Consider the following 20,472-nt stretch of genomic DNA (forward strand, 5'->3'; position numbering starts at 1 on the left):
TGCTTTACCTTGGAGCATCTCCAACTACTTGTCTGACCTTGCTGTTCATTCTACTTTTCCTATTCTCTCTCTCTCTTTTTTAATTCTTCTTTTTCCCTCCTCTGCCTGTCTGGTGTTTTCTGATCTTTCTTAAACAAAGATGTCACTAGATTTGCTGATGGACTCAACTATGTCCTTTGGTGGGTCTGTTAAGAGCCAGCTAGAATGGTTATGCCTAGCACAGGTTAGCCCCTGACCTCCTCCCACAAAGGTCAGTTCTGCAGCCTATACACAGTACACATAAACAAACTAATTTACATTTGCTGCTGTGTAGCTTTTCAGTATGTTGCAGTTGTTTGGAAGCCTATTCCAAAATTCGCAAGTTCAAAAGCAGAAAAAAAGAGGTGTTTCTTCCAAATATCTAACATTTTATTAAAATTATATAGGTAAATTGAACTCGCTAGCTCCTGAACCTTCTATTTCTCTAACTGCATTTACTAGTTTCCAGCTGTCCTCAGGTGCTGTCCTGTTACCCCCAGCAGTGGAATGCTGCCTGAGTGAGGACTGCCACTGCTTCATTCCATTTTTCGTCTTTTGGAGTCCTTTAGTATGGGAGTCTCCCTTCACTGGTGCGGTGCACAATGAGGGGTGTCCCTGTATGTTACCATCAGGTTCTTCACAGGGATAGTAGGTGTGGAAATAAATACAACTAGCCCTCAGAAAACAAATCTAAACTCTGAGCTGGTACAGAATACTTGCAAGACCCATATGGAGCAGCAAAACCTTAATCTTGCTCCTTTCACTTCTAGCTGTGCCAAGGGAGCGAGCAGGTGGTAACATAACAGAGGACTTTGAATATGGGAGGCAGCAGAAGCACTGAGTTGATGCATGCCAAAACAACCTTGAAAAACATAACAAAGCCAGCCTCTAACAAGATCAGCCTTTAATCAAGATACTACACTTTCTGGGGTAGGTTTCAAAACTTGTTTCAGCTTCCCTCCTTGATGCTGCTATCTCATGATCCTTTTGCCCTTTCGTTTTACACATTACTAAAGTCTTTTATAAATAGGCCAAGCTAGGGAACAACAATAAAAAGATTCTTTTCTAATTCAATGAAACTTGATATCTTTCCTGTAAATGGATCAATTTGTAGGAGGTGTCTTTAGGTCACGTACAGCTATATCAAAAAATGGGGAGTGCAACTACATGTCCTTTTCCATCCGAATAACTGTATTCCATCAGTATATAGTTTTCTAAATAACATGTTCATGAGGCATCAGATTAGAGGATTTATTCTGAAAGTGTGATTTTTCTACGAAAGGGTTTTTACTTCCTATGCCATGCCCCCTAAAAGTAATTACTGCTGTCTTGATGTATAAAAGTAATTACTGCTCTCTTGATGTATAAAAGCGATGCAGAAAGGGAGAATAACCTGAGAACCATTTAAAATCATTCTTATAGCATATGTAACATATGTCAAAAAAGTGAGAGGCAAGGCTGAAAGCTTTTCTAATATTCTCTGTCAGCCTGAGGCAGTTTGTCAGTCGCAAGGCCAAAGGAACAGAATTAGATGACTGATATGTATTTTTTCTATGTCCTTTCTGCCACTTTTTACAGACAACTATGAAGGAACTGTGTCTTTCTGTATGTTGTGTTTATATGCATTTTTGCACTTAATTTCTGTTCTTTAAGATCAGACAGAAATGAAGAACCATATGCTCAAGGTTCATATTAATCCGTCCTTCTAAAACCTTTGCAGGAGATCAAAGCAGAACAGGAAATTTTTGACATATTTGTCAGATCATCTGAAAGTCTAATGAAAAAGAAAATGATTATCAAACAGTCAAGAGGAATTATTTCTTACATTTTTAAAGAACACTTTATATTTTTTCATGGTTTCATTTTGAAATATGCTTTTAATAAGAAGCTTTAACATTCCTTATTGTTTTAGTAATCTGGCTGTTTCACGGACACATTTTATCTTTTTGCTGATATTTAGCTAGTGGCAAGGAGATTATTTTGGCTAGGTTAAGACAAAGTTAAATGCTGAAAACAAGCCTTCAAGCACTGGCATTATAGCTAGAAGAATCATTCTCTAAATCACTAACAGCCTATAAGTGGTTATTCTAGCTACTTCACAGATACTTGTACTCACATATGGCATGTGCTTTTAAAATCCAAATCTAAATTCAAGATGATTATGTGAAGTATGATTAATTTTTAATGCAACAACAAAGCAGAAAATGTAGAGAAAAAAAGTAGAGCATCCAGCTTGGCCTAACATTTTGAATTATCATGTTCTCTAAAAGAAAGAAGAGTTCTGAAATGTTTGCAGTGCAAAAGAAACACTTTTTATAACATTTTTAGAACAACAGGTTTTATGGAAATTTTGTAAGAAAAGGCAGGAGGGACTTTAGGTGTTGAGGGATGATGATACCAAAGTATCAAGGTATTTCTTTAGGCAGGTATTTAGAGCTACCAGATATCACCTTCCTATTGCATTTCTAAATGATCCTATCACCATTACATCTGAGGGATAGTTTTTGCTTGTTTGGTTTGGGTTGGATTTTAATCTGCCTGTGTTAAGAGACAGCAGCAATCCAGTTAGGGCTGATATGAGCAGAAAAGATTCATAGACAGAGCTAAGTCCATCTGTTAGATAAACAGGGCAACATTCTGAGCCTTATGTCTTGAATGATAGCACGATGTATTACTCCTTCCTGTTTCAGACCTGAAAAGGAGACTTTGCACCCCAAGACTTGTTCTGTTTTCTACCCACAATCACTGGAGTAAGAAAATTAAAACACCTTTCCTTTCAAACTGTTATTTGTGAAGAAGACTGCTTTTCTTTTTCGGTATAGATTTCAAAATGTATTGTTTCCTCCAACATAAATTAGTGCAATATACTGTCTCTGGGTTTGCAACTACAGAGTATTCATATATGTACTAGTGTGCTAAACCTTAACCTCATTTACACTAAATAAGTTCAACCAAAATTTAGCTGTGCTGTCAAGGATGAAATGTAGAGAAATCATCCTCAAATAGGAAAAAAAAAAAAAAGCAAAAAAGAAAAAGAAAAAAACCAAAATGCTAAACAGTATTTTTTTCTGAAATTTCAGCATTATAGAATCGTAGAATCATAGAATAGTTAGGGTTGGAAAGGACCTTAAGATCATGTAGTTCCAACCCCACTGCCATGGGCAGGGACACCTCACACTAAACCATGCCACCTAAGGCTTCATCCACCCTGGCCTTGAACACTGCCAGGGATGGAGCATTCACAACTTCCCTGGGCAACCCATTCCAGTGCCTCACCACCCTCACAGTAAAGAATTTCTTCCTTATACCCAATCTAAACTTCCCCTATTCAAGTTTTAACCCGTTACCCCTTGTCCTGTCACTACAGTCTCTAATGAAGAGTCCATTCCCAGCATCCTTGTAGGCCCCCTTCAGATACTGGAAGGCTGCTATGAGGTCTCCACGCAATTTTCTCTTTTCCAGGTTGAACAGCCCAACTTTCTCAGCCTATCTTCATACGGGAGGTGCTCCAGTCCCCTGATCATCCTCATAGCCCTCCTCTGGACTTCTTCCAACAGTTCCATGTCCTTTTGATGTTGAGGACACCAGAACTGCACACAATACTCCAAGTGAAGTCTCACGAGAGCAAAGCAGAGGGGTAGGATCACCTCCTTCGACCTGCTGGTCACGCTCCTTTTGATGCAGCCCAGGATATGGTTGACTTTCTGGGCTGCGAGCGCACACTGAAGCCAGCTCATGTTCATTTTTTCATCGACCAACACCCCCAAGTCCTTGTCTGCAGGGCTGCTCTGAATCTCTTCTCTGCCCATCCTGTAGCTGTGCCTGGGGTTGCTCTAACCCAGGTGTAGAACCTTGCACTTGGCATGGTTAAACTTCATAAGGTTGGCATCAGCCCACCTCACAAGCATGTCAAGGTCCCTCTGAAAAAAAAAAAAAGCATCATCTATGCATTCTCATTTGAGTTTTTCTCAAGTAGGCATATCTATGTATTTTTTCCATTTAGATGAATTTATAATAGGAAACAGGGAAATAACCAGGGTGAGTTACAGACTGGCATAGGCTGTAGCAGCTGATATATTGCCAACAGACTTAGTGAGCATTGGACCAGTGAAGACTAAGCCTTGCAGTAAATCCAACTCCAAACTTTATGTGTGTGGAAAAAGTAACAGAGAATGAGAAAATGTTCTTCGTGATGTTATAAATAGCAGGAAAGGACAGTGTGAAGCTTCAAACCATCAGCTAACTTTTTGGCACTCCTCCAATTGTTTTGCTTTGCTATCCTTGGCAGGGCTTTGGGATCTGAAGCATTCATATGAACCTGGAAGAGGGGAGGTGTGGCTGAGCTGGTAGAAGCAGTCCCCCTCGCACTTCCCCCTGCCTCACCACCCCTTGAGGATGCAAAAAGTATTGATTTGCTTGTGCCTATAGGAAAAATCAGTGAAAGTATTTTGGAGAGAGTACAGGAAAGGCTGGAGTTTAAGAGTGTGGTCGTGAATACACATAAGTGCCTTATCGCAGTCAGGTTTATGGCATGCTTGTGGCATAGCACAGCTAGACTGCATTAATCCGCAGGACAGGGATCATTCAGGAAACAAGTACCTCAGAAATGGTTAAGTTCTTTCTTACAACATCCTCTTGGTACATCATCAAAGCAATGACTATAAAACTACAAGTCTTTTAGTGGTCTTGTCAAAGTACTGCAGTGTGGGCTAGCCATCCATTTGTGGATTTGAATGTATATTGATTTAAGATCTATTACATGACAGTAAGCCAGATTTTAAGCTTCATCTAAAAAGGAGTGATTAATCTGTTCTGTGTATTATCCAGCTAAATTTTAGATTGCTTGATTAGTGTACAGATAATTTCATAGCAGGGTTTTTTTTTGGATAATGATGCTTCTTACGATGTTTCAGTACTGAGTACTGACCAGATCCTTCCTTTTCTTATTGGTTCTTTTTTTTTTTTTTTTTTTTTTTTTGTGTACATAAACTGTAATTCATTTTTTCTGTCTTTTTGGAGGTCTGTACATTTTGCTAGTGCTGAAACTTTGCATTGCTTGCTTTTTCTAACCCAAAGAAAACCTCTATCCATTCTTTGAATCAGTGCTTATCATACATATACTGTATGTCTGCCTGTGCAGAAAAGCATCAAGCACACAGTAATTTATGGTTGCTCAGAAACATGGACTCAGTGACCTAAAATCACAAGTATTTTATCAATACAAAATCTGAAGAAAGTCCAGCATTTACCAGGATTCTTTTCTCATTATCTGAAGGAAACCACTATGCATTTACTTTCATGAAGTTTTGCTTTGTATGCAGTAAATATTTTTAGAAATTTTACATTATTGTGAGGTCAGATCTTTCCTTTAGACCATGCATAAATGTAAAATAAATAAAGATGACAACAGAACATTGGGTCATTTTTACCTCTTCTCTGGAAATTTTCAAAGAATATACTCTGCTCATTTGTACTTTCATCTCTTTTGTACTTCTGAGCTTCACCTGAAAGTGACTGCAAGGAGTTTGTTTATAGAAAGAATTATCCATGTGTCCATTAACCAAGCCAAAATGATATTTCCAGCCTGATTTTCCAAAGTGGTTTAGGCCCACATGGATGTAATCCACATCACACTCCTAATGCTTCAGACATACAATGTGGGCTTCCATCATCATTTCTAGTCGTCCCATCTCTCTTTTGTCCTTATTCCTGAGTGTGAACATGGGCTTCAAATCAAAAAGGAAAGACACTTCCTGGAAACTGACCAGATGAGCAGAACAGATTTAGCATGTTGAAGCAATCTAAAGAAACAAAATAAACTTCTCAAGTTATGTTTGTGAAACTCATATCTGTAACATGATCATTCCAGAGCAAAGTCAGCTCATTTGGCTTGGCTATTAATTTTTTTGCTTTTTGCAATAAACTAATTTTCAGAACTGTTATTCTATAAACATAGAATCCAACCTCTTTCCATTTTTCTTAGAAGCAATATTTGCATCCATCTGATTTTATATTTTTAATATCACAGGTTTTGTAATCTCTCTACAACTTTGTTACTTATTTTCCAAAACAGTGGATAATACAGTTTCTTACAGTATGTGTGCAATAGAGAATGGTAAGCATGCAGCATGCAGACTTGACCAGATACTCTGTGCCATCAGTTCAACAACTGTTCTGTAGTGTGTTAGCATTCAGCTATGCCTGTCCGTTAACATGTAAGAAGTACTGCTCCGTCTATGCTGTTCTTTATACATGTCCTTTCAGCGCTGTTGTCTGTACTATTTTATCTGCTAACAGAGGAAGTCTCAGTAGAAAGAAATTGAATGGAAGACACAGAAAGGTGGGTAGACAGGTTCCATTAAATCTTACTTGTTGATTGATTAGCTTTAAAGTGAACAAGAAATAATATATGAATGGCTTTCAATGTTATCTTCTCTTGTTAAAAAAAATTATGTAAATTTGATAAATATTCAGAGATTAAAAGTTAAAGAGAGTTTTTAAGTCAGTCAAATCATATTATTAATCTGATATTTTCTTTACTTTTGAACTTTTTTGCTCCAGACTGTTCTTTGTACACTACCAATGTGCCACTTCTTGTGTCAATGAACACTCTGTTTCAATCAGAGGTGTTCTGCTATAGTAAAATGTCAAAACAGGAAAGTTCTGGGAAATAAACCCAATTATAATTTTTTATTCCAAAGCATAGTGTCATAATTTGTTGATGTAAAAAAATCATTAAAAATCCTAAGAATCATTGTTTTTCATGTCATATTTTTATCTGACAAGTTCCTAAGAACCTCCTTATGGAATATAGTATCTTATGATGTTATTTTCATGATGTTAAATTACAATTAACAGAATCACAGAGTACTATCTACATGCTATCTGTTAAAAAACAAAACAAACCAAAACAAAACAAAAACCTGGATTCTTTAATTTGGTATTGTACCTTGCCTAAACCTGTAAATAATCCTGATCTACACTATTAAAGGGAATCCGTGTGACAAGAATCAGTTCACAAAACATTTTAGTGCTGCAAATTCCTACTTTACAGCTGAAGCCTTTCCAGGATATGTGTGATCAGAATATAGAAAACATCATATGAGTTAGAATTCTGTAAGTAATAAAAACATATTTTGCTGTGATGATAGTTGCACATTGGAACAGGTTGCTGAGAAAGCCTGTCTAGTTTATACCTTTGGACAGCTGCCCCAGATAATGTGGTCTAAATTCAATACTGGCATTTCTGTGAGCAGCAGGTTGGACAAGAGACCCCCCTGAGGTCCTTTCCCATCTGAATTATTCTGCAATTTTAAATCTCAAGAAATATTAAAAAGGTATTATGTTAGTATGTCCTAGATACAATTTCATCTATAAATTAACATTGGCAAAATTTGTTCTATCTTCTCTATGCCTGACAAATTTGACACTGTCCAGTAATGAACTCAAATAGTTGAAGTATGACCTTTTTTTCTAAATGGTCTCCAAGGAAATTTAATTTTAAGAATTCAGGAAGAGGTTAGTTCAGTTGAAATTGGTGTGTTGTGTGGGTCTATCCTTAGGTTATTTTTTCTCATAACCATATTTATGACACAGAGAGTGCTCACCCTTATAATACCAGAAGCAGATGATCCAGTAGTTCTTTAGCCACCAAGCATAACTGTCTTCCCAAAATCATAAGTGCTATCAGGAATAATGCCTTGTCATTAGAATTATTAAAAAAAAAAAAAAAGTGACTTTGCCAAATAAAACTTCTTATTAAGACCTTCCCTCATGCTATTTGCTGCTCACAGGTGGCCATGACTTTATAAGTGGACTTGCAAACATTTTGGAGGCATCCAATATTGAGAGACCTTTAAAGAGAAAAGAAAATAAGGAAGAATTTTATATTAAAAGATAGAAAAATTACCTCAAAAATACTTAAAACTTATTAATGGGAACTAGTGGTGCCATGAGAAAACAGATGGAAACTAAGACAGCAGGAAGAAATGTAAGATAAGAAATTCAGAATTGAGAAACATTATTGAGCAGCATTATATATGCTTTGGGAGCCACTGGTTAAAGGCTATTCATGAAAATCTTTTGCAAAATAAGTTTTCTGTTTAAATAAATACATTTTCAGCCAGCAGAGATCATAAGATCCTCTTTTTCTCCTACTGGTGAACTGGAAGATAAAAGTTATGAGAATTGATAAGCCACTGTACAATTTAATCAAATTCCAGTAGAAAATAGTGTGTATAAAAATAAGAAAGGAGAAGAGGAAATACTGGGAAAAAAAAAAAAAGACAAAAAAAAAAACCCCACCATTAATGACACCCCTCTCTTATTTAATTCAGCTATGATCATTTTTCACAAAAATTCAGACTGTAGTCTGATTGTGTTAAGAATTAAAAAAAAAAAAGGCAGCACAAAAACCCTAAAGGGATTAAAAAGAGGAAGGAACAGAAGTAATGTCTGGGGTTATTTTGTCTTACTTCGCTTTGTAATATCAAAGAAACTCTTGTCTGAGTCTTCTATAGCCACTTCATTTGTGCTTTAGATAACCAGCAGCTACAATGGGCTTAGAAGTGTGGCAGCTGCCTTATGACAGTCTTGGAGCAGGAATCATTTGTTTCTGACAGGAGACTGCAAAACCATATAGCGGGGTGCAAATATTTTTCCTATTGGAGGATAGAAATATGTTTTTAACAGCATGCAAAATACAGCACATTTACAACAGGTACTTTAATTCACTCAAAAGTGTAATTCTGCTGAAGACGGGACTAGAAAGAAAAGTGGAACCACATCAGCAAATTAAAACGCCATTAAAAAAACCCTATTTATTTTTTTATTTGCTTGCAAACACTGACTAGGTCAGAAAAACAAACTAGAAATGTTAGGAAATCCAGGGGCCGTGGTAGCCTTTAGCATGGTCAGGTGCCCTTGTCTGTGGAGTGGCTGCTTGGGGCTGGCACAAAGTGTGAGATGCAGCTCCCTGGGCTATGCTGGAGGAACGCTACCCCTAACACTGCCCCAGCATACAGGGAAAAGTACACTGCTGTTGACACATGGCCTATTATTTCCTCTCAGGTATGACCTTTTCCATCTTAGCTTGCTGCTCTGATAGACCCCAATTAGCCTCCTTATTCCAAGATTGTGTTTTGCCTTTCACGTGCATCAAAAAAATCAGTCTGTACCTATTAAGTGAAAGACAATCAGTTGCCTGAGGCATTTTCAGATAAGTTCTCAGTGTTTATTTCCTATCTCAGAATGCCTTAATTTCTTAACTGATGGAAATAGTTCAATTACAAAGTGAAACAAAATTACTTCCTTGAAAGCATATTTTCAAATCCAAGGTAAATCACAACATCGTAAAACACTCTAAAACTTACTAAGATCTTTGAGGTCATCTGTATTCTGACTTGGAAAGAAATACTTAAAAACACTGCTTAATTTGATATACAGTTCATTTGATACATTTTAATATGTGTTACTGTTGTGTATATGCAACAGGTCAGTGCCTACATACCTGCCAGATGTACCAGAATGATAGATTTCAAATAAATAAATAACCAAAGATTCAGCTTTGTTTGAAACTAAGAGTGTTGTGAAATACTAGGCATCTTAATACAATAAAAACATCTCAACATTCTGAAGTAGCATCACACTAAAAAGATATTAATATTTATCTGAATAGCTAAGTATGCTGTCACCGTAAAGATGTTCAGGATGTTGTGCTGCATTGGAATGCACAGTTATCATTGCATCACCCAAAAGGTAGTTGTTCATATACCTAAATATCTAAGGTGATATAGTAATGGGCATCTGCTGTAAGCCACCTGACAAGAAGGAAAAATGAAACAGACCCTCTACAGACAGATAACAGTAGCTTCAATTTTGCAGGCCTTGGTCCTCATGGGTATCTTCAACTGTTATCTCCTAGACATACAGCATAGCAGGACAAAGGGAGCCCAGGCAAGTTGGTTGTATTCAGAGATCCTCTCTTCCAAGCTCAAGCGCAGTCCATCCCCATGAGCAGGAACTCAGGCAAAAGCAACAGGAGGCCTGCGTAGATGGACAAAGAACTCTTACACAAGCTCAATATCATCCGGGGGTGTCCTTATGAAATGGAAACCAAATGGAATTGAATCTGGACAGCAATGTCAAAGACAACAAGAAGGGCTTCTCTAAGTACCTAGGTGACAAAAAGAAGATTAGGAAAATGTAGACCCATTGCTCAGTGAGATGGGTTACGTAAGACATATGTGTGTGTGTGTATATATATATGTAAGACATAGAAAAGGCTGAGATACTGAATGCCTTCTTTGCCTCAGTCTTCACTAGCAAGACCAGCCTGCGGGAATCCTACATGCCAGAGACCAGAGGAAAAAGCTGGAGCAAGGCAGATGCATCCTTGTTGAAAGAGAATTAGGTCAACATTATGTCCAGTCCTGTTCAACATTTTCACTAATGATCTGGATGATGAGGAAGAAGGTGCCCTGAACAAGTTTGCAGATGACACAGAACTGGGAGGAGTGGCTGATACACCAGAGGGTTATGATGCCATCCAGAGGAACTTTGACAGGCGGGAGAAATCGGCTGACAGGAACCTCATGAAGTTCCACGATGGGAAGTGAAAAGTCCTGCATCTGGGAATGAATAAGCCCAGACACCAGTATATGATTGGGGCCACCCAGCTGAAAAGAAGCTTAGCAGGAAAGTACCTGATGGTCCTAGTGGACAGCAAATTTAGCATGACCCAGGAATCTGCCCTTACTGCAAAGAAGACAAATGGTATCCAGGGATGCATTAGACAAAGTATTGACAGCAGCTCAAGGAAGGTGATCCTTCCTCTCATTTTAGCACTGGTGAGGCCACACCTGGAGAACTGTGTCCACTTGTGGTCTCCTCAATACAAGAAAGACATGGACATACTGGAGAGAGTCCAACAAAAGGCCCCAAAGATGCTGAAATGACAGGAGCATCTCTGCTATGAAGAAAGGCTGAGTGACCTGTGATTGTTTTGCCTGGAAAAAAGATGTTTCAGGAGAAATCTTATTAATGTATATATATGACTCAAGGAAGGGTGCAAAGAAGATGGAGCCAGGCTGTTTTTGGTGGTGTCCATTAACAGGACCAGAGGCAATGGACACAAACCGAAACACAAGAGGTTCTCTTTGAACATCAGGAAAACTTCTTCAGTGTGAGGGTGACCAAGAACTGGCACAGGTTTCCCAGAGAGGTGTGGAGTCTCCATCATTGGAGATATTCAAAATGCCTCTGGACATGATCCTGTTTCTAGATGGTCCTGCTTCTGTAAAGGATTTGGACTAGATGACCTCTGGAGGTGTCTTCCAATCTCAGCCATTTCGTAAATCTGTGATTCTGTGATTGTAAAGCTTTGCCAAGTTATCTGCAAAACTGCCATATGGAACACACAAGTGATTTGGGGTCTGTAAATCTTCCTGCATCCATTTGGGGCATTTCACAGAGTTAGTTAATCAAGAATGGTGTGATGGATTTTAAGGCTGAAGGGGACCAGTATGATCAGAGAGGCTCACAGCATGGACTGTAGAAGTCACAAAGTAATTTCTTCATCAAAACTATAACTATAAGATACATTTTCTTAAGAAATCTGCCTTCACTTAGAGACTGCAGGTGATGAAAAGATCACCTTAATTATGCATGCTTTAAAAAAATTGTGACCAAGTCTAGCTTTACTTTCTAGCTTTTTTTCTAGCTTGTGTGCCTCATGACAATTTCTGCCAGATTGAAGAGCTGGCTACTCTTAGAAGACATGGACATAAGGGGGCATAATTTATTTTTAAACCTCTTTGGATTGAAACTCTTTTAACCATAAGTCTGCTTTCAAGATCACATGTACAGCTCTAATCATGTGACATTTAATTTTTGAAGTAGCACTGCTGAACTGAATATATCAGAATAGGACAAAGTATTTCGTGAGTGGCTTTTCTGACGTAGTATAGCCTTGAACCATACCAGATTTCATAACCAAGATTTGTGTTTACTGCTTCTAGTGTTCTCATGCAGTTGGGCTTATGCTAAACCACCATTGCAGCATCCAAACAACAACACAATGTTTCACCTTACCAAACTGATGTACACTTGTTATTCCTAAGCAGATAACCGTCTTTGATCAGCCGTACTCCCATAATGCTCCATCCCTGTTCCAAACTCTCATAGAACAAAAACAAAATGTTGTTTTATGCTTTGTGTCCAAGTAATACCTTTTCTTTCCCTACATATAAGCCGTAATTGAAATCCCCTGGAGCACTTTTGCTACCATTCAGCTGATTTAAATATCAAGGAATGTTTTCCTTCAGAAAACATTCTCAAAACTGAACCTTCTTCTTGCCTCCTTGAACATTAGTTCAATAACCCAAGTCTTCATTTGACAGTGGGGTTTGCTTGAGGCCTAGTTCTAAAACTTATTATTGAACTGCTGAGCAAAGGAAGCCATTCTCCTCAGCAGCTGCCTGACGCAGACATAGGTATTGGGGCTCAGCTGCCTGTGCAAATCCTGACTGCATGCAGCCCAGTCTTATTCAGAGACAGTCTAGGGACTGCCAAAAGGGTTTCACTTAACTTCCCTTTCCCTATATAGTCTTGGCCTTCATTACGCAAGTGTAGGAAAGCACCAGTTATAACAGAAGGGAAAAGACACAAGGCATATTATGTGAAACTTAATGCCCCAAATGAAGACAACATTAGAGAACGGACTAGGTAAATATTCTTCACTATTATCCTGAGATCTGGCTTTGTTTCCCCAAAGAGACTGTGGAACTTCCATCATTCTGGATATCAGGTGTTGTGGTTTAAGCCCAGGCTGTAAATTAGAACCACGCAGTTTCTACTCCCCGCCCCGCCCCCCGCAGAGGGATGCGGAGGAGAATCGAAAGAATGTAACTCCCACGGGCTGAGATAAAAGCAGTCCAGTAACTAAGGTATAACACAAATCACTACTGCTGCCACCAATAATAATAATAATGATAAAGGAAATAACAAGGGAAGAGAATACGATACCGCCCGCCGGAAAAGAGCCCGACTGAAAAGAGGACGTGCCCTTCTGGGTATGCTGACGTGCTGTGGTATGGAATACCTCTTTGGCTAGTTTGGGTCAGGTGTCCTGTCCCTGCTTCCTCCCGGCTTCTCCTCCTCCCTGGCAGAGCATGAGACTCACAAAGTCCTTGGTCAGGGTAAACATTCTGACCAGCAACTGAAAACATCGGTTTTATCAGTATTAATCCCAGGCCGAAAGTCAAAACCACAGCACTGCACCAGCTACTAAGAAGGAGAAAAACTGACTGCTGCTGCTGAACCCGGGGCATCAGGTCACTTAATTTTGAAAGTATCATTCAAAATTGGTACTTATTTCTTCAATAAAACCCTACATACTAGTACTGATAATAGAAAATTACATCATCTATAAGTGAATGCAGGAAAGACTAGGCCATTAAAGTTATTGATGAAGTAACTCAGTACAAAGAGCACTATACCTAGGCATACATTATCAAGGAAAAATGTAATAATATGTTCTATATATAGTGCTTTTGATTTTTGCACAGTGAAGGGTCTTTACACTTGTTTTTGAGCAAAATAACAGCTCCTACATTACAGGTGGAAGCAGAAGTCTACAATACGTTTAATATGAAACATCCAAGTGAATAATTGAAACTATGATGGTAGGTGGGAAGGAAGGATAAAAAAGCTACTATTTCTTATTATTTAGCTAAAATTATTTTTTCTCTTCAAATGGCATTTTTACAAGTAACTTCTAAAGAATGAAAGTAAGAGAAATGCAGAAATAGCTCAAGCCATCCGTGAATTTAAGCACATACCTGTAGTTATCCTACTGTATGCAGATGTCTGTTGTACATCTCAAGTCTCACTGTTAAACCTTTATAATTCTGAGAATGTTTACAACACATCAGTGTAATAACAGAAGTAACTGTAAAGTAGTTGTAAGTTTTGGTCAGTAGAACTTAACTTCCTTTATCTACTTTAAGATTTTTTTAATTATGTGATTATCTAATAACAGAGAAGAATTAAAAGCTCAAGTTATTTGTTAGGTTTCTGTCCCAAATTATCTTATGTTATATTTTAAAGGCACTTATAGCTGTAAATACATTCTTATGTGTCTGTGGTGTTATAAGCAAATACAATAAGCCCAAACTGGATTAAGTAACGGTCTTGTCTTTTTTTTTTTTTTTTCTTTTCAACTCAACAGTGTTTGGAGTATAACTTCCTCCAGGAGCACAGCGCAATTCTGTCTGTGGACTTTGCTTGCCAGAATAGTCATGAAAGTGCCTATGTTCAAAGCATAAACCTTTGCATTATGACAGGAAAAAAACAGACAAAAAACTATTTAGGACACAGATCATTTATGAAAATACCAACAATAAAATAACTATACCATGCACTCTGAATGACATTTTTCATCTAACTATAAACCTTTACATGAGAGATTCAAGAGAGAAAGAAAAGAGGAAATTTGTTTTCACTGAAATCTAATGCAGTGGACCTAAATACATTCAAGGTTGACCGCTGTTTCAGTATTCAGTTAAAACGACACCTATCAGTCTGGGTTATATTTTCATTTCAGCAGTAGCTACCAGATCATTTCGGCAAGTTATTGTTCTCCTACTGAGACCAGAATACTTTAGATTCTAAAACTTTAACTAGCACTCTTTCATGTTAATTCTACTCTACATAACCAGATTTTCTACACTAGCAAAAAGAACTGAGATTCACTATAAAAGTTTAAGACAGGAATAGTCGAAACACAGTTGTGCATTGCACCGGTGTCTATGAGGTGAGTCACCCTTCCTTCAATGAGGAAAGTTTAAGGTTGGAAATAGAAAAAAAACTACTAACACAGTCAAGGTTTGTGCTTATACTGAGCTCATCTGCTTGTGTAATTAACCGTAAGAAGTTGCTCAGGTGACCCACTTGAAAAAATCCTGTCAGAACCCTGACAGTATCTTCTGAATGTATACTAATCCAAAGACCTTTCCAGCAGTGTTTCCAGCTTTTTTTGGAAATGAAATATTAAATCTCTCGTTTGAAAATAAACTGCATATGTATTACTTCATCTGTATTAATTTGTCAGAACAGAGTGGATATCTCATAGACAAATACCCACCAACCTTTTACTTATTTCTGTAATCATCTGTATATCAAATAGTGTATACAGAAGGCACAAGTTCTCTGTTTTCCCTCAGCTTCTTTGTAAAGATTAAAATAGCTGTAAATAACCTAATCACACATTAATATTTTATTACTTCTACAGTTATTAGAAGCTTCTGTAAGAGGATGTTCAGGGTAGGGTTTTTACCTTTATTATACTTCAAGGTTGCACATGGCATGTGCTAATGGTAATACCAGACATTATGCATTCGGCATAGACAGGTTGAGGCTAATAAAAGTGGCATATGCTTAGTATAAACCTTTATGTAAACCTTTACTACTAGCATATGTGCTTTTTACGTGCTGCCTAACAGACTCTGTGGGGATGCTTTAACCATGGCCTTCTTTGCAATGGCAGGAGAACGCCGGACAATGATTTGGCAAACATTCCAGACATGCACATAAAAAAAGAAGGGTGACAGTGTGGCCAGCTTGTCTGGGTAAAAAGAGCAGTCTTCTGTGAAGGCTCTCAGGAGGCAGGCAGTATTCAGGAGAGGTATCAGGTTTTACAAGCTATCAAGACCATATTATATCCTAACCTTAGATCTCTGAAATATACAATCAACACATTGCTTCTATTGGGAATGTACTACTTGTGGTAACATGAAATTATGGAAGTGCAGGCAGTGTTTACATTTATCTGTATAGCTTTAGGACATCACAGTATTTCAATGTAAACAAAATAATTTATCTTTCTCTGCCAGTATCCATTTTCCCTTTTTGAAGCTTGTTGGGGAGTAACTGAATTTATTTATTTTTTTTACTAGAAAATAAATTGTGATTCTAGCTAAAGAGGAAATAAAATATTTTAACCAGCCACATGTATTCACCTAAGTGCTATCATTTACTTACTGTTTATCATTCAAACTGTATCTTCCTACTGTTCAGGCTGTCACACCTCTGTGTATCTTGTGACTGATATAATCATTGTGTAATCAATGGGGTCTCCTTGGCAATTATCTAACTCTCTAGAGTACTTTTTAGGATTGTGTTGTGAAGTAGTTTAACAGTTCCTCTTTCCAAATGACAGTTTAAATTCCCTATTGTATCTCTGAGAATTAACAACACATATTTCCAGCCCTGGATCTTCTCAAACTCAGGCAAGGCTTGTACAGAAAGACATTTTAATCTACTTTCATTGCAGTCTAGAAGCGCAAAACATTCCTGATTATTCAGATGTAAAACATAAAGTTTATATTCTGTCAACTTTATCACAGAGAAACCTTGCGACAATGCTGATTCATTACTGCTCTTTTTCACAGAAGATAGACATAAACAATATAATGCCTACTAAAATTCAATATAATTAGTTTTATATAATTAATAATATTTATATCAAAATTCAAATATACGTAAGTTCACACAGTTGTTTCTTTTTCCTGGAACTTACAACCTTCATCCAAAGAAAGAACGTAGTTCTACCTATGCAGTAGGGTGAACCCTGAGTGGCAACTAAGCACCACTAAAAAACAAAAAGAAGAAAAATTATTATGCCCTTGAAGGTTCCCTGGCCAGGAAAATAAATTGCTCCAGATACATGCTATCCAAAGGCAAACCTTATGAAATGCTCAAATACATAATCAAGTCGTGACATATAGCAAAATCTTCCTGTTTGCATAACAGTAGGTATTTTCCTCAGTTAAATTATTTATTTGCAGAATAGGTCCGCATCTGCACCAAGGCCAGTGGTACCATTTTCCAACATTTCAAACCCCAAGGCAGAGTTGCTGCTGCTCCAAAATTCTGTCTTGAATTTGGCTAATGTGCAAATCTCCATAATTTTAGACAAAATGTCTGGTGGCTTAGTGGTAAACTAGTATTCTTATCCAAATTTTGCTACATCAGAGCTTTTTCTCACAATTCCTTTACTTAACTTCCATATTCAACTAGGATTTGAAACATTAATGAGTTTTTATCAGGTAAGATGAACTGATATAGGAAACTATTCTACTTGGAGAAATAAGAGTGGATGCCATATCATTTCAGGTCTAGAAGATTCATTGAGCTATCTCACATTTATAAGGAGTAGATTTATCACACTGGCATCACATTCACTGACTTAGTGTGCAATACTACAAGTGAGATGATACATGGAATATTTTCACGGTCCATGTCATGAAAAAACACACTGTTACTTAGACTGAACCATCATCAAGTCCATTTATTTGTCTTTAATACCACTATTCTTCTGTAGAAATGTATCTTGGCCACTGTGCATATTAATTTAAGCTACTATGACTTATGTAAGGCGAGTTTTGTATAATGGTGACTGTTGAAAGCTTTTGGTGGATTGAAGTGACCAGGATATAACAGTCCTGACCTGAACACACGCGTCATGCAAAGAATTAAGTGAGGAACTATGAGTTCTGCAGCTGTATTGTCTGAACCAAAAACATCCTGCATTTTAGGTATTTTCTAATTATTTGATCTCCTAGTATCAGAATTTATAAATTCTTCTCCTGAGCTTAACAATGCACTTAACTAGCCAGCGAAATTAACTTTTCTCTATCTTTCTCCATTATCTTAATTTCACTAACTGCCATTCTACCATTCCCTCTATTATCTGTTTTCTTGAAGGCTGGTAATTGTTGCGTTCCAAGCCTGATGTAAGATTTCAAGCAATGGAAAATTCATCAAGGTCAGATATGCTGGTTATAATATGAAACTACTTAAATGGCAGACTGAAACTTCTGAGTGATGTTCTCAAGAGGCCTTATGTTCCCCAACTGTTTTCATTTTAGATGCAAATAATGTACCACATTGTTACTTCTGCTATACAGGTATTCTGATTTTTTTATTTTCTTTCCTTACAGCCTTATTGTTTCACCAATGTTTATCTCCACTTACTAAGTAATCTAGAGCTTGGTGTAAGAACATTCATTTGACAGAAGACAGAAATTAAAACCGGAGGACCTAGTGCCTCATTTAGTGCCCTACACAGTGAGCTATAATGGCATTCACTATTTGGAGGATAACATGCACAAACCCTAAAATTAGTTCTTACAATACTCTTGGTCTTCTCTGTGTCAGGACCATCAAGCTTTCTTCACCATGAAGTTTCACACTTCAGTTGCTGAAACATTTCACACCAGCTCTGAGAAATCTCCTCAGAAGATCTTTTTGAGTCCTGACTCCGAAGCTACACCTAAACTTACAAAGCAAAGAGTGATCAGGAATAGGCATTACCAGACTCTTCAGGCAGCCCTGGAATTGTTTTGACCCTTAGACATTTCACATCTTTTTGTGGACCAGTCTTATAAAGACACATGTAAAATGTTTCAAAACTTAATTATCTCACTTTTAAACACAATCTTATATGTAGTGTAAACTTGTGCAAGTCTGCCTTTCAACTAACTCACAAACCAATCCATGGAATATTCCAGCAGGAGGTGCTATAATGAGAATAAAACATATTTTCAATTCTTTTTAACAACTCTGATTTGCACTTCCTTAAAGGAAGAAAAATAACAGGCAGTCATTAACATATATCTGGTCCATGAATTCTTTAGATGATTTACAGTATTTGCATGACGAGAGAAGAAAGATTTTTATTTTATGGACAGCTGATTACCTCTAATTACCTATGATTACACTGAATGCTATAAGCAGGAGTTACTTGTTTTGATTTCTTAATAGCACCAACTGTGGATGAATTCAGTGCAGAGCCAAGCAACCTATCCTGCCTTCTCAGTATTTCCATTCCCAAAGGAACTACCTTCGGGACTGCCACAGCTGGAAGTAAAGACTTTTGAAGCAGCAATGAACACAAGTATAAAGCCGTGGCAGAGAAATGATTCAAATGGTCTTTAAACCTTCCATTTTATTACATGCAATGAGGACAAAGCAATTTTATTATACTTTGTAATTTGCAGTGAACATATCAAGTTAAGAAGAATTACAAATCTTGGAAGAAGAATTAAAACTAGTATAAGTATTGCTATTATACTAAGTATGGTCTAATATAAAAAAAAAAAATACATGCATCTGTTAAATACAATCAAGTAATGCATGTCAGGGTAATTGGCTGTAGGTTGTTGATGTTCCAGTGTTTTTTACTCATACTCTTAACACAGCTTCCTGCAGATCATTAAAATCAGAGAATAAGATGGGAAAATACATGTGGGAAAGGAAGGAGGATATTGTGCGTTGATCCTACACAAGGACCTGTAACACCTGGAAAAACATTGAGACTTCAAGTCTGTAATTTCAAGAGTAAAGTTTAAAGAGAATTCTCTATGACTCTCTCTTCTTTAACCTACAAATCAGGCTGTCTTCTCATTTGCAATGAGATGCAAAACTGTGCAACATGTAAGTTCTTTGTGGAGTTTCCATGTTTGCAATCATAACATTTCTTTGGAATACTTAACAAACATGAAAGTACGTCTATGAAGACACCACTTCTTTGTCATTTGTCCTGGGTTCAGCAGTAGCAGTCAGTTTTTCTCCTTCTTAGTAGCTGGTGCAGCACTGTGTTTTTGACTTTCAGCCTGGGAACAGAGCTGAAAACACCGACGTTTTTAGTTACTGCTCAAATGTTTGGCATGACCAAGGACTTTGTGAGTCTCATGCTCTGCCAGGGAGGAGAGGAAGCCAGGAGGAAGCAGAGACAGGACACCTGACCCAAACTAGCCAAAGAGGTATTCCATACCACAGCACATCATGCTGAGGATGTAGAACTGAGAGTTCCCAGAAGGGCTAGATCACTGCTGGGTGGGGGGGAAGATATTGGTATCGGTCTGCGAGTGGTGAGGTGTTGTATTCTCTTCCCTTGTTATTTCCCTTATCATTATTATTATTGGTGGTAGCAGTAGTGGTTTGTGTTATACCTTAGTTACTGGACTGTTCTTATCTCAACCCGTGGGAGTTGCATTCTTTCGATTCTCCTCCCCGTCCCTCCAGGAGCAAGGGGAAGAAAGCGGGGGGGGGGGGGGGGGGGGGGAGTAGACTGCGTGGTTCTAATTTACTGCCTCGGCTTAAACCACGACACATTATAAATTAATTTACAGTCTTTCGAGCATAACTGAAGGTGAAAAGCTGAATCAGTTGATTATATTCCCAAATGCAACACATATGTGTTCCCCAGCATTTCAGCTGAACCGGTAGTTTTCAAGCCTTTCAGTTCTCATTTAAGTCTCAAAGAAAGTACTGTTGAGGCATGCCTCCATTTACAGAGCCAGAAAAGCTTAGTTCACCTGTGTCCTAAGCATCACTGGCAAATTAGCTTCCCTCTGGAATTAAAACAAAGGCAGCATTTAGGATATGTCTGTA

The sequence above is a fragment of the Psittacula echo genome (assembly GCF_963264785.1).
Source record: "Psittacula echo genome assembly, chromosome: Z".
Classification (NCBI taxonomy): domain Eukaryota; kingdom Metazoa; phylum Chordata; class Aves; order Psittaciformes; family Psittacidae; genus Psittacula; species Psittacula echo.